The sequence below is a fragment of the Podarcis vaucheri genome, assembly GCF_965113315.1.
Source record: "Podarcis vaucheri genome assembly, chromosome: 2".
Lineage (NCBI taxonomy): Eukaryota > Metazoa > Chordata > Lepidosauria > Squamata > Lacertidae > Podarcis > Podarcis vaucheri.
This window is the reverse complement of record NC_138760.1, coordinates 56,324,158-56,338,158: the sequence shown is the minus strand read 5'-3', so window position 1 is coordinate 56,338,158 and position 14,001 is coordinate 56,324,158.

The following is a 14,001-nucleotide window of genomic DNA, read 5'->3' as shown; positions in this document are numbered from 1 at the left end:
ATAGTGGTGAGGAGGAATGAATGAAAGTCCCCTCACAGTATCTGCTTTATATACATTATTTACACAATGGGCTGCACATGATTGGCTAATTCCGGAATTCTACTGTAAGCCAATCGGGTTGTGGATTCACTTCTATCTGGAGCAGGATTGGGTGGTTCCTGCCAACCAATCATACTGCTGCATTGTTCTAGGACCAATCAGACTGCTGCATTTTGGATCCTATTGTTCTAGGACCAATCAGACTGCTGCAGTTTGGATCCTATTCAACTCAGTACATAACAAGAATGCTCTTGATTTTCTCAGCTAGCAGAAAGGCAATGCATTATCTGAGGTGCATGAACCTCCACTTTTGACCATGCCACTGATGGTAGGGTTCTCTTTTTCTAGCTATCCCAGAAATAACCCGTATCTGCCACAGCCCCAAGAAGAACTGAATGAACTGCTTGAAAAAACCAAATATGCACCTCAGGACATATATTAGGTGCCAGCCTGGACCAATTTGATTTGGGCCGCTGCAGTTCCCTGATAGTATTATCGAGCAATTATCTCAAGACACTGAAGCAAGAAGGAAGACTTTTAATTATTTGCTTTATAACATTTACGTTATTTCAGCACCAAAGTCAAAGGATGTATCCTTTGTTCAAGTAGATAAAGCTAAGATTGAATCAAATGAAGTCAGTGGTATATTCAGATATATTATCACTCTCACTCAGAAAACATGTACACTAACAATATATAGTGTACAATATAAAAATAATGAATGACACCACTTTCACAAGTAATATATAAATTATTTCTTGCATTTTCTGCTTCTGCAAATCAAATGAATCAGCTACCATGACAAAAGCATACACTAGGTTTTAAAAGAGTGCATTTACACTTTCTGTACGGCAATTAACAGCATTCATAAATGACACATTTCAGACTAAAATGCAACATCATTTATGAAACCAGCCTCACTGAAACCATTGGGATCCATCCCTTGCCTGTTTCTGTGAAGGCCATTGATATTTGTGCTGCTTTCCAAGAGTTTTGGATCTATTCTATTGGCCGGATGGTTCACTTCCGCCACCAAATGAAGGTATTCTGACTCAGCTCTAGGGTGTGAAGCAGACTCCCACAGCATCCTCACTTCCTGGTTACTCCCATTCCTTCAGATGCAATACTTGCACCACAGAACTTTCCAAGGCAACTGCGGTGAAGCCTGCGATACTTTCCAGATGAGAAATGAACCCTTTCTCTGAGTGCGCTGCCTCCTTTTATAGGTAAGAACAACCCTCCTACCTCTCACCAAGTTCTTGCTGGCAATTCTCAGGCAGCATAAAGTCGCTACTGGTGGTAGTAAGAAGGAATGAATACACTAGATTCAGTGTTATGAAAAAATACTGTACTGTCCAGTATTACATATTCTGCCATATCAAGCCTGCTCAAAATATAAGACTGCAACAAGATACGTGAACGCATGTTTAAATTTTAAAAAACCCAAGGAGAACTCTTCCCATCATGACAGTTGGAACCACTGTAATCATCACCCAAGTAGCCTAGGAAATATACCAAATTCTCTATATGACATGGGTACCAGTGCAGGCCAGGGCATAGTAGCATCAGGACTCCCAGGGGAAAGTATATCAGAATGTTGACATTTCCTTTCTTTGTATGATTGTTTCACAATCCAGCCCAACTTACTGCCAAGATGTGAGCCAATCAAAAAACTTTTTTTCTTTATTTCTCCAAAGCTCTGAAAGGTACATGGTGAAAACAATTTTTGAATGTAAAGGCCAAAACAATAAATGTAGAATGTGTAAAACAAGACCAGACTTATTACCCCATTCATAAAAATTATGTCTGCTTCTCTAGCACAGATTAGCTATTGTCTCAGAAACATACCTATTTCTGTCTCAAATAAAAATAAACTGAAATTACTGATCATAACAAGAGCAAGCAGCAAAACTATAATCACCTCATCCATGATCAGAAATTATAATTACAGCCTAACTGAAGGATATGTTTAATCATTCCTACCTATGTTCATCCCAAATCATAAACCTATCAAAAGCATGGTTTCACTAATATTTCTCAAGATAAAAAGGCACTTGCCATATCTGTATCATTTACCATACTACTTCTTCATAAATATTAATACATTGTAAACCAATAAGTCTTACTACTAATCAATAAATTTCTGCCATCTTACAAAAAAGTTATATAGTCTCTTCCCTCTCAATGTCTTAGAAAAATGATCAATTTAGCCATGACTGCCATTAATGTCAAAAAGCATTTTCATCAAAGTTCAAAACTACAAAAATTGTCATTTACCAATACTTCTAACACATGGATCTTTGGGATGTTTACTCAGGATTGCACTTGAATTCCTTTATCATTTTATATTGACAAACAGAAACATTTTCAATGAAATATTGGAAACTAGGAAGAAGTTGAGCCATTCATTGGAAGTACTTGAAAAAAGTTAAAATTTACTTCTTACTCAGAGAACAGGTGGTATCTACCAGGCTTACTTTGGACATCAACCAACCACTCTTGGTAGAAAAGACCAACATTTTTCAGTATATAGAAAGAATTGGTATCACCCAAGGTCAGTAGCTCTTGAGATTTAGCAGTAAATGTTGGAACTGACCATGTCTCTAGGCTTGAAACAAGAGAATAATGAAAGAATGAAATATCCAAGTACAACAGAGTGCTGAAATCATAGAGACCAGCAACCGGCACAAATGAGGACAACATTTAGAAACATTTAGAAGAGCTGTGTGGGAGGTGTGTAGGCAGCAATATGCAAGGAAGAAGGAAATGACAGCAACATGTGTAGCTACAAGCAACTTCAGGAACTGCCTTGGGGGTTATTTGTAATCAAATTTATGATTCTGAGGTAAACTAGAATTTTCATAAGAATGGGCAGCAGTTTGGATGACTTCCCAAAGTGGTCTGTTCTGAAAAGGGATGCTTGAGTAGACATGTCTGGCAGGGCTGCCATACATCTGAGATCTCCCAGACATTACTGGGATTTCAAAGGCAGAAGTGACGACCAGGAGGAATTCCAGAAGGCAGTGGTTTGTCCTGGATCTTTGTCAAGTGAGATCCAGACAAACTTTGGGATTTGTCTAAAAAAAAGCTCAACAACTTTCGGGTAAGAATTGGTACAGATTTTTGAAATAATGGCAACCCTAATTTATGGTCCTTGGGTACAATAGAATGTTCATTCTAATTTATGTCAGAACCACAACAGGCAGACAAGCGGATCTTAAAGTCAAAGGCCTTAGCTGATTACACCTTCCCCAAATACACCTTGTCATTTTATTGGGGATGTACTAAACTGGTTTGAGCTAGTTTACAAAAGGTCAAAGTTGAGTTTCCTGGGACAGCTATTTGACACATGATGCAATAGTTCAGACCTCTTGATAAGGTTGACCTCTTTGACAGCAAAATCATGAGCTACCCATACGAGGTTGAAGCCATCTATCTACTATTAGGGAATTAGGAGCGTTCCATAATGTGCCTTTTCTCAGGCCCTGCTACTCCTGTGCTTAGTACCTGCATTTCAGAGCCCTAGTGAAACAGGAAGAAATGAAACAGTTCCTGTAAGAGCAAGGAGGGACAACAGAACATAGTGCCAATCAGTTTTTTTTACTTGTGCCTGCAAAAGACTATAGCTGTGGATCGGTAGAAGGTAGATCTCTAGGTGATTTGCAGTAGATTGGCAAGACTTTCTGACTCTCCAATATCTAATAACAACAAGTATAAAGCTTCCCCAAAGGATATGTATATGCCCTTTAGCACCCTTAGTTCTTAGCTTATGGCCACCCTCCTGAATCACCATTTTCAGGAGCATACCTAGGGGTTGGCTAAGTTTCCCCTGCCCAGGGTGCAGGCCCAGGGAAGTGCAAAAATTGCACCTCTGCACTCTGCCTCAGAGTGGCTATAAGCCTGCCTGCCTGCCTGCCTGTGCACTATTAGAAGTGTTCATTGGTAGAATGTGAAAGGTGACAAAAAGCTCTCTGTCTTTTTAGTTTCTGGTCCATGTGGGTCACACTGATACATCTTCTTGCCAAGGGTGCAAGGGCCAGGGGTGGGGGGCACTGATAAAGCTCCTTGACAAGGGTGCAAGGGAGCCTAGGTACGCCACTGACCACATTCACCTGTCTCTAGTTGATGGGCTTCAGGATTCATGTAACTGAATTAAGTAGATCCCACAAGCTTCCAGTCTGTCCACTCCTGATTTAGCCAATGCAGCACCAGGATAGCGTGGTCCTCCTGGTAAGAGACATACTGCTTTGTTCTTTAGCAGCTGGGGTCACAGCAGTGATATAAAACTGTGGTTCCCAGCAGTGGATAAAGAACTGTCTGCTCACGTGCCACTTCCCATAACATTTGAAGAAAGTTAATTGTGTGGGTGGGGCTGTGGGGCTGGGCCAGCAAGATGGTTACTTCCCATGCTGACACCACCCTGTTCCCTTAAAATAAACTTAGCTTTAAGCGTCTTTGGAAATGAAACTGTACAGTAACGGTCATGATGACTACAACAGTCAAACAGGCTATTTCTTCTTCTTTCCATCCTAGGGTGCTTGTTAATTTCCCTAATCCAGCCACCAACTGGGGTCATGTGGATGTCATGAAAGCACCTGTAGCACATGATGTACCTGCCACATGGCAGCTTTCCCTGGCAGCAAGCTAAATGTACATAAAATGAAAGGACAGGGCAGAAGATGAGGGAAAAAATGCTGTCACTTCCCATTTTCTCTCCTTGCCTGGATCTCGGCTCAGTTGCACTGCGTTGCACTATTCTGCTTTCTTATCCAAAATGGTAACAACTCTTGGTTGTTAGCATCACAGCTATACACAAGGGACTGTGCAGACACACAGTGGACTGGCACGGGCCTCTGACAATGTATCCCTTGTGGCACCCTGAATGAATTACACTAATCTGTTAGCTGACGCTTGCTGGATTGTCTTGCGTGCGGTTAGATTGCAAAATTCATTACGACGCATGCACTTGAGCAAAGACGTTTAACTGGGGTTATGAAAAGGAGAAGTTGTGGATTGTGGCCAGCGCAGGTTGTATACCGGGAACCAATTGCTCTGGGGTCATTTAAAAGGCTTGCCAAAGTCTTCCAGCTCCTTGAACTGTTTTAAAAAAGTTCATCTGAAGAATGGCCCTGCATTACGTGCCACCTTGTAATGACCCCAGCACAAGCAGAGAACCCGGGGCAGCAGTGATGCTGATGAGAAATGAATGCAGCCAAATCCTGGGAGGAATTCACCATGTGTCATCGTCAAATGATACGATTCTAGGCAGAAGCCCCAAATCTTACTTTATCCCAGTACAGGCGAAACTGATCACTCATTAGGTCTCTGGAGTTACACTAGCATGGCGTGAAAGAGACAAATCACGCTCCAAGACTTTGACCCTTCTAGCTGTCCTTGTTTCTTATATGCATCATCCCAGTGACTCATGTTCCATGCATCTCGCCAGCAGATACAGGGGAGCAGCTAAAACTCTTGTGGCTGACTGAACTTTATAGAATTAAATGGTACGATAAATTCTTGGAAAACTGGGACATATTTAGAATAAATTGCAGAATTAGGGAAGTGGTATGTCAAAAATGCAATTCTGTGGAAGCTTCTTTATCAGTGCAAAGTCTGGTGCCTCTCCACTCCAAACCCCCTTCACTTAGAAGTCAGATTGTTGGATCGTGTTTGTTTTATTTTATTTTATGTCTTGAAACTCAATGCACAATACCATAAAACATTTAAAAATACAGTTTGGCTTCAGGATATGATAATAAATCTGATCCAGTTTCCTAACAGCAGGGAGAGGGAATGCTATAGAAACTGGGGCAACAGCTAATAAAAACCTGTACCTGACCTCACCTGAGAACCCCATTTTCAAGTAAGAGGTCTGTACCAGGGGCTCTCCAACTGATTTTGAATGTATAGGAGGGCTCAGGCAGTTCTTAAGTTTATTTGGACCTAGGCTGTTGAGTGTCTTTGCACTTGGGGCAAAGATAAGCTCACCATGCTGCTAATATGCCCATTCAATTTAAAAATGCTTCCAAAGTAGACTCAGGCTCCTTACAAACTCTGATGTCTTACCTGAATTACCGTATTTAATGTCTTTCAGCTGTAAACCTATTGGGAAGAGTGTGGATATTGAGGTACACTATCAGTTAGGAAAGAAAGTGTTTCTGTGCAGTGGGATAGAAGAGCACCAAATAATGTATAGATAATGAGTATGATCGTGAGTATGTATGTAGGCATGTATAGTATTGTGTACAGTGGTACCTCAGGTTACATACGCTTCAGGTTACATAAGCTTCGGGTTACAGACTCCGCTAACCCAGAAATAGTGCTTCAGGTTAAGAACTTTGCTTCAGGATGAGAACAGAAATCATGCTCTGGCGGCGTGGCAGCAGCAGGAGGCCCCATTAGCTAAAGTGGTGCTTCAGGTTAAGAACAGTTTCAGGTTAAGAACAGACCTCCAGAACGAATTAAGTACTTAACCCGAGGTACCACTGTATTTGCAAGCGTTAGGAAGTCATGATTGGCCACAGGTTCCAGTCCCTGAATACTATGAATGCCACATATGCAATGCAGCAAAATAAATGCGCAAATGAATCACCACATGTGATCATGACATCATAAGGCAGAGGGCCTTCTCAGTAGTGGCGCCCTCCCTGTGGAACACCCTCCCTTCAGATGTCAAGGAAATAAACAACTATCTGACTTTTATAAGACATCTGAAGGCAGCCCTGTTTAGGGAAGTTTTTAAGGATTGATGTTCTTATTATGTTTTTAGATAGGTTGTAAGCCGCCCAGAGTGGCTGGAGAAACCCAGCCAGATGGGAGGGGTATAATTATTATTATTATTATTATTATTATTATTATTATTCTACATATAATATTCTCATCCCACCCAAATCCCACAAAATCAATCTTGGCTGCACCAGACTCCCAAAGGGAGGTCAACTGTGTGATAATCTTACATCAGTATGATATAAAATTGCATCATACTGCAGAGGTGCAGTGATATGACATATTTTCTATGTCATTACATAAAGCAGATGGAGTGTGCAAACCATGATTCTCAGTGCAATTTTGTTCTCAGTGCCTGCTGATGACCTTGTACCCTCTGCACTACTTCCTGAATACTTCAGAGAAACTTCCGAAATATCTCTTGCTGTAAATCAGAGTTGAATGTCAACATATTGCTGTTGAGTTTCACATGTGCAATCACACACACAAGTATGTAAGTGTACCGGAATCATAACCCAATAAAAACTGTCTGAAACTAAATTGGTCTGGCACAGTATGGTTATGGGTTTGTGGGGGGCCAGATTCCTCTAAATTGCTGGGTGCCACACCCTCCCCATAATTCCTGGATTTAGCAAAAGTTAGAATGAATCCAGGTTTGATTAAACTTTGCCAACCACAGAAACCCCCAGGATTTAGTTATACCAAGGAGCCAAGCCAGCTCCAGAAAGTCAGCTGGATGGGCCATTAGCAGGGGACAAAAGCCTGTGATGGCCCATCAATGAACCACCCTGAGACCTGTGGGTATAGAGCGGTATATACATTGAATTAATAGTAATCATCATCACCATCATCAGAGGGCAAGACTGCCAGGCAAGGGGGGGGGAGTGGGGTACCTTTTTTGCTGGGTGCTGGTGGACAGAGGCAAAGGCCAGGTTTAGGGTTTCAACTTGGAATGACGTAGGCTGGGGGCATTGCTTTTTTTTCTGGGGGTACTCAAGGGTACACAGTACTGGCATCTTTTTCCCCCAGAAGAAAAGCACTGGTTAAAAATGTGGCATTTACTGTAACAATTTCACAGTGAGTACTGGCACCTCTTTCTAGAAGAAAAGCTCTGGCTGTGGGGAGGCCATTGGGGTCGGTTAGCAGCAAGAAGGAGAAGGAGGAGCAGGACTTCTACCAGGCAGCTTCACATTTGTGGTTATTGTAGTGTGAAGACAAAGGGCAAATGTACTGAATTCTTTCCCATAAACAGCCTTTTACCCTGTATAAGGTACCAACAAATAGCTTTGAGGGTCAAAGTTTGCGAGACTGAAATAGGTGCCTTCTTCTGCTACAAGACAAGTGTCTCATTTGCATACACACCACACATTTAAAACCCATTTCAAGCCCATTTCCCCACCAACACCACCAAAGAATCCTGGGAACTGTAGTTTGGTAAGGGTGCTGGGAACTATACCTCTGTGAGGGGTAAATTACATTTCCCAAAATTACTTGCGGGGTGTGTGTGCTTTAAATGAATTGTGTGTACACAGCCTTAGTTCACTTCAAGGTGATTAAAAGCACAGATAAGCTATTATTATAGACTCTATGGGCCTCAGCTTGCTGACGAGTGACTTTGTGTCACGTAATGCATGAGTGGCGAAGGGAAGAAAAGTTCAAAGTTAAATGCAAATTGTTTTGTTTAGATAAGAGCTGCCTGGCTCTCTTTGTTCTGAGTAGAACAAACAGAAGCTGGTATTTGTTCTGTGTGATCCAAAGTCTACTCATACTACCAGTTTCAAATTCAACTCCATTGTCCAGTCACCTGAGATCGTCTTATTTCAAATGACTAGCACAAAAGAGAAGGAACCTTTTGATCAAGCTGTGGTTGGGTAACAAATGTGTACACAGCAAAATGCTGGCATGAGGCACGCTAGGCATGATGGGAGAGTTCTGTGGGCCGGCCCCTCCATGAGGCGAACTGAGACATTTGTCTCAGGTGGAAGAATGGGAGGGATGGCAAAGAGCCTGTGCGCCCATCACTGCTGCCACCTGCCTCCTGTCACCCACCTACCCATTCCTTGGCCTCCCACCCCCTGCGAAGTAGAAAGCTGGGTGTGCTTCCTGGGCACGGCAGAGGAGTAGCCCCTAGCCTAACGCCATTTCGCCACGACCACAGAAAAGCTGTTTGCAGTTTTAATAGCATGTTGCCAAACTTTAAAGAGCATTTCTTCTCACCCAGTTATGCCAATGCCTCACTCAGATGAAGGAAGCTGCATCCCAACACAGGCTCCTTCCTCAGAACAAAGGATTGTGGGGTAAGATGGCCACAGAAAGCCTACAGCAGTGCCCATGCTGCTGCTTTGCTGTGGCAACAAGAACCGTCTAAAGTCCAACAAAATGCTGTTAAACTTTAAACAGTATTTGCCAGTGCGGCAAAGCAGCTGGCAGCACCTGGCAAACACCTTTCCGAAACCCTCTGCCCTGGAAGAAAGGCTGCTATGTCACAACGTAGGGTACTTTCTCAGGCTGGCACTGCCATCACCCTGCCAGAATGGTAAAAACTATACTTAACAGCTTATTTAATAGGTTTTGCTGCAATAGCAAAGCGGAAGTGGTGTGGGCACCGCTGAAGATCTGAGGCTGCCTTGGCTTATCACATTGCCTCACACTCTGTCTTCTAAGGAAGGATGCTGTGGTGGGGACAGTGGGTGGGGAGAGCAGAAAGCGGCAGGTGCAGCATGTGCTGGAGAGGAGGAAGCAGAAGTGGAAGAGGAGGAGGAGGAGGAGGTGAAGTGGGTAGATGATGATTTGGACTCCCAGTGACTTTTTTATTTTACAAGACACAGCCAGAGAGCCCTGAAAATCCCCCTCCTCCACAAAATATCTATTTGGCCCAACTGCAAAAAGGCCATAGCTCACAATGTTGTGACTTATACCACAGTCCTGAACACTGAACTTTAATGGCAACTCCCTTGCTTTCAGTGGAGCATATGTATTTGCACTTAATGCATTTAGAACTCAAATGCCAGGCACATTTGAAAAGAGGGAAAGGGGAAGGGTAATCCCTAAATCATCCTGTGTGTTTCTTACTATCTGCTGTTTTCTGATATATATTATCCTCCCTCCCCACCCCAATTTATTTTGGCAGATCAAATATGACGTCTTTTCTTTGGAAGAAACCATACAATAAAAAAAAACTAAAATAGGTTTAAAAGCAATACAAAACACACATACACAAAAATTAAGCTAGGAGTGAAAACAAATACAAATAAACACCCAGCGCAGAGACATACGAAAACCTCAGATTCCATCTAGTTGGAAAATCTTATCAAAACAAAAACATCTCCAGTTGTTTCCAGAAAGTACAATCCGCAACTATTGTATCACATCTGAGATGCTGTCTGTATTGCAGCTTATTCCCCACTTACAAAAAGAAAAGAAATAGGATTATTTTTTAATTATTATTTACTGCATGCTTGTAGAATATATCCAAACTACAGCTGTCATGAGTTGCAGTGATGGAATTAATAAAGTGCATTATTAAATATAAAATAAACTGGTATTATTTTTGTTTAACAAATACAGCTTTTGTAGTCTCTGAGTATATGTATTTTGATGATGATTATTCAAGGGAAACAAGGATTGAGCCTAGAGAGGGAAATACAGACAAGCAACAGGTGAATTCACATTCCTTCCCATCACAAAACTGTGCTGCAAAGTTCTCTCTGCAAGATACTGTAATGCAGGCATTTGGGCATTCACATGGCAATCTATCTCCTGCTCAAGTCTTGCAACTCTACTATACAGTGGTACCTCGGATTACAGACCCTTCAGGTTACATATGCTTCAGGTTACAGGCTCCGCTAACCCAGAAATAGTACCTCAGGTTAAGAACTTTGCTTCAGGATGAGAACAGAAATCGTGCTCCGGCGGCGCAGCAGCAGCAGAGGCCCCATTAGCTAAAGTGGTGCTTCAGTTAAGAACAGTTTCAGGTTAAGAACGGACCTCTGGAACGAATTAAGTACTTAACCCGAGGTACCACTGTACAAACAATGCTGCTCAATTCCTTGCCTTGATGTCCCATAGGCCTAATTAGTAGAGCAGGGCTGGTGGAAAGTCCTTTGTAAATTCCTCTGCTTTGCTATCTCAGCTGTTATGCAAGCCCTAAGGTGAGCTCATGGAGAATACTGCAATATGCTATGTGGAAAGGAAGGGAGAGAAAATACTTCCTCCCAGGCAGCTGTTGCAAGTCACAATCATTTTTTAAGGAGAAAGTATCTCACATTCCTGAGGCTCTTGAAAGACAGTAAGGAATGCAGAGAAGCAAATGTACTTTGTGTACTGAAGTAGTTGCATTGCAAGAGCAACTTCCCTCAGCGCAATGACTAAGAGCAGGTTATAGGACGCAATTTGCATGTTTCTCCAACTCTTTCACAAGGGGTTGTACATTTGGTTCTTGTACTTGCACCCACCAGGAAAGGTTGTCTGTTAACAGAACTATGTACATCTAGGCATATTGAAGGGGAGGTGATTTATGTGGTTTCACAGAGGAAAGCATCTTTGGGTGGGTGGGGGTTTTCTTCTGATTTACTGCTCATTGGAGAAGCACACAGCATCTATCTGAGTAGATGCTGTATTTTGCAGGAGGGATTCACACACACCCCTGAAATTTAGGTTAGCAGTACTGAAGTGGATGGTAAAGGTAAAGGGCCCCTGGATGTTAAGTCCAGTCAAAGGCGACTACTGTATGGGGTGGCATCTTACTTTCAGGCCGAGGGAGCCGGTGTTTGTCCACAGACAACTTTCCAGATCATGTGGTCAGCATGACTAAACCGCTTCTGGTGCAATGGAACACCATGACAGAAACCAGATCGCACGGAAACACCGTTTACCTTCCTGCCACAGCAGTACCTATTTATCTTCATGCACTGGTGTGCTTTCGAACTGCTAGGTTGGCAGGAGCTGGGACAGAGCAATGGGAGCTCACGCCATCATGGGGATTTGAACCGCCAACCTTTTGATCAGCAAGCCCAAGAGGCTCGGTGGTTTAGACCACAGCCCCACCTGCGTCCCTGGAGTGAATGAAAGTGCTCTGTTACAACAAATCCACTTCTTTTTTAAAAATGACTTTTCCAGCTAGGAAAGAGATGGGGAAAGTTATTAAAAAGTGTAGGGTGAATGGATAATTAATGTGAAGACATATAAATCATTGTAAAGCACTTTGAGAACTTTTTTAAACACTCAAGTGGTGTATAATTGCATGAACTAAATAAATAATAAAACCCGTGTAAGCAAATTGGAATAAATGTTCATTGTTGTCTAACATCCCTGCAAGCAAACCCCAATGAATGCTTGAAAAGGATCAGACATACCATAGTTTAAACTTTGTGCAAATAGGATGAATGCTCAATGAACAGGTATGTCTGTAGAGAAACTGACATACACTGTCTCCAGTGCAAAAATAGGAGATCCAGAATACACACAATGCTAGCACTTGCCATTTATTGCTACTGGATCTTAAATGCAGTCACTATTTGGGAAACAGAAGGAAATTGGTATACTGTATAGATTTTGATGTTGATCTAGATTGTGACGATAGTGTTGTGAGTTTGGGGGATTCAATTGTTGAAGTAGCCAGGCCAACTTCCTGGTGATTTAATGGGCCCAAGCATGGTTGTTAGTATAACAAATACAGTGGCTTTGTGCCAGAGGGCAAATGGGTGGGCTCCCCTCCCTCACCTGGTTGATAGTAGGAAGGACAATGGCCTGGGTGGTGTGTTTGAGGTGGGCTAGAAACAGGAAGAAGCCAGAGAGACAGAGCCATGCTTGATTTCTGCTGGAATCCAAGGTTGTGACTATAGAAGCAAGATCTTCTGGGACATTAATGCTGTGAGCCCCTCCATCGTAGGCTCAGGTTGTATATATGTGTAAATAAACCATATATTGTAAAGACAGCACAATCTCAACTGCCCCTTATTCCAAGGAAACTGAACCCTTGGGTAAGTGCCTGAAATCCCTGGAATCGCTTGCCACTCTGAGATTGGGGTGGTGTGCAACAATATTTTGAGTAAAAAACATAAAGTAAAAATAATAACTGGGCTTAAAACTTAACTGGCTTGAAATGGGATATTTTCCCACTTCAACTCATGACATTTCACAAATGTCCACAAAGATATCCTGAGAATAAGAAATGGAGCCAAATATCCACAAGGGAAAGCTGTCATTTATGATCATCATCACCCCTTATTTCTTCCAAATTGCTTGTGTTCAGAAAAAAGCTGACTTTAAAATGAAATCTTTATTTATGTTAGCACAACATTAAATAGACCAGCTCTATAATATGAAATAACACGGGGGAAATCCTATGCTCTTCTGTGTTTAATAGCAACACAAGGTGTGAAAATGAAGAGGTGACCTTTGATTCCATTCACCTGGTAATGTTTGCAGTGTGAAAGGCATAGCTACAGAGCATAGCTGAAAAGCTGGCAACTCTGTTAGAGCATTGAAAGGATATGATGGGATGAAGTGACAATTTGAACCATGAAGGTGAAGGATTGTCACTGAACACTTTGCCACATGTAGTAGGTTTTGGCCCTGCTTACCTGGCTTGTGGTCAATTTTACATTGCCAAAAAAGAAGATAAAAGTGGGTAGACATAAAATTTTGCATAATTTATATGTAAACATTTTTTATGTATAGACACAAATTTAGAAAAAAATACTATAATATAAAAAGAAATAAAATGCATCTCACCAAAGTGGAGAAAACACCAAGTTATGACTCATGCGCCTGCTCAGTCTGCTGACCAGATGCTGCTAACTGCTCATGGGTAGCTACAAGGCCCCTTTTATGGTTCCTTATCCTTAAACCAGACTTGGACTGAACATCCTTCAAGTACAGGCCACTGTCCTGTGACGGCCCTTGAAAACAGAGGACTGTGTTTTGCAAAATCAGACATATAGGCACCCTAGGTTGTGCTTTCCTCACCTTGAACACAGAAAGGGCTTTTGGGTGTTTACAGGTCTCAGCCAAAGTAGCTCTGCTCTGCACTTTCCTTCACTTCAGGCATTAAGATTCCTGCTTATAATTTTGCCCTAAACATGGAACAGAGCCTCAATTGATGGTCATGGGTGGCAGCCTGAGCAATGCAAGGCCTGAGGAGGAAATGAAAATATTTTTCTCCAGACTGAGATTTCTCAGAGGGATGAGATTTCCCCACTCCTCAATAATTCTGCTTTTCATGTCAGTGATGTC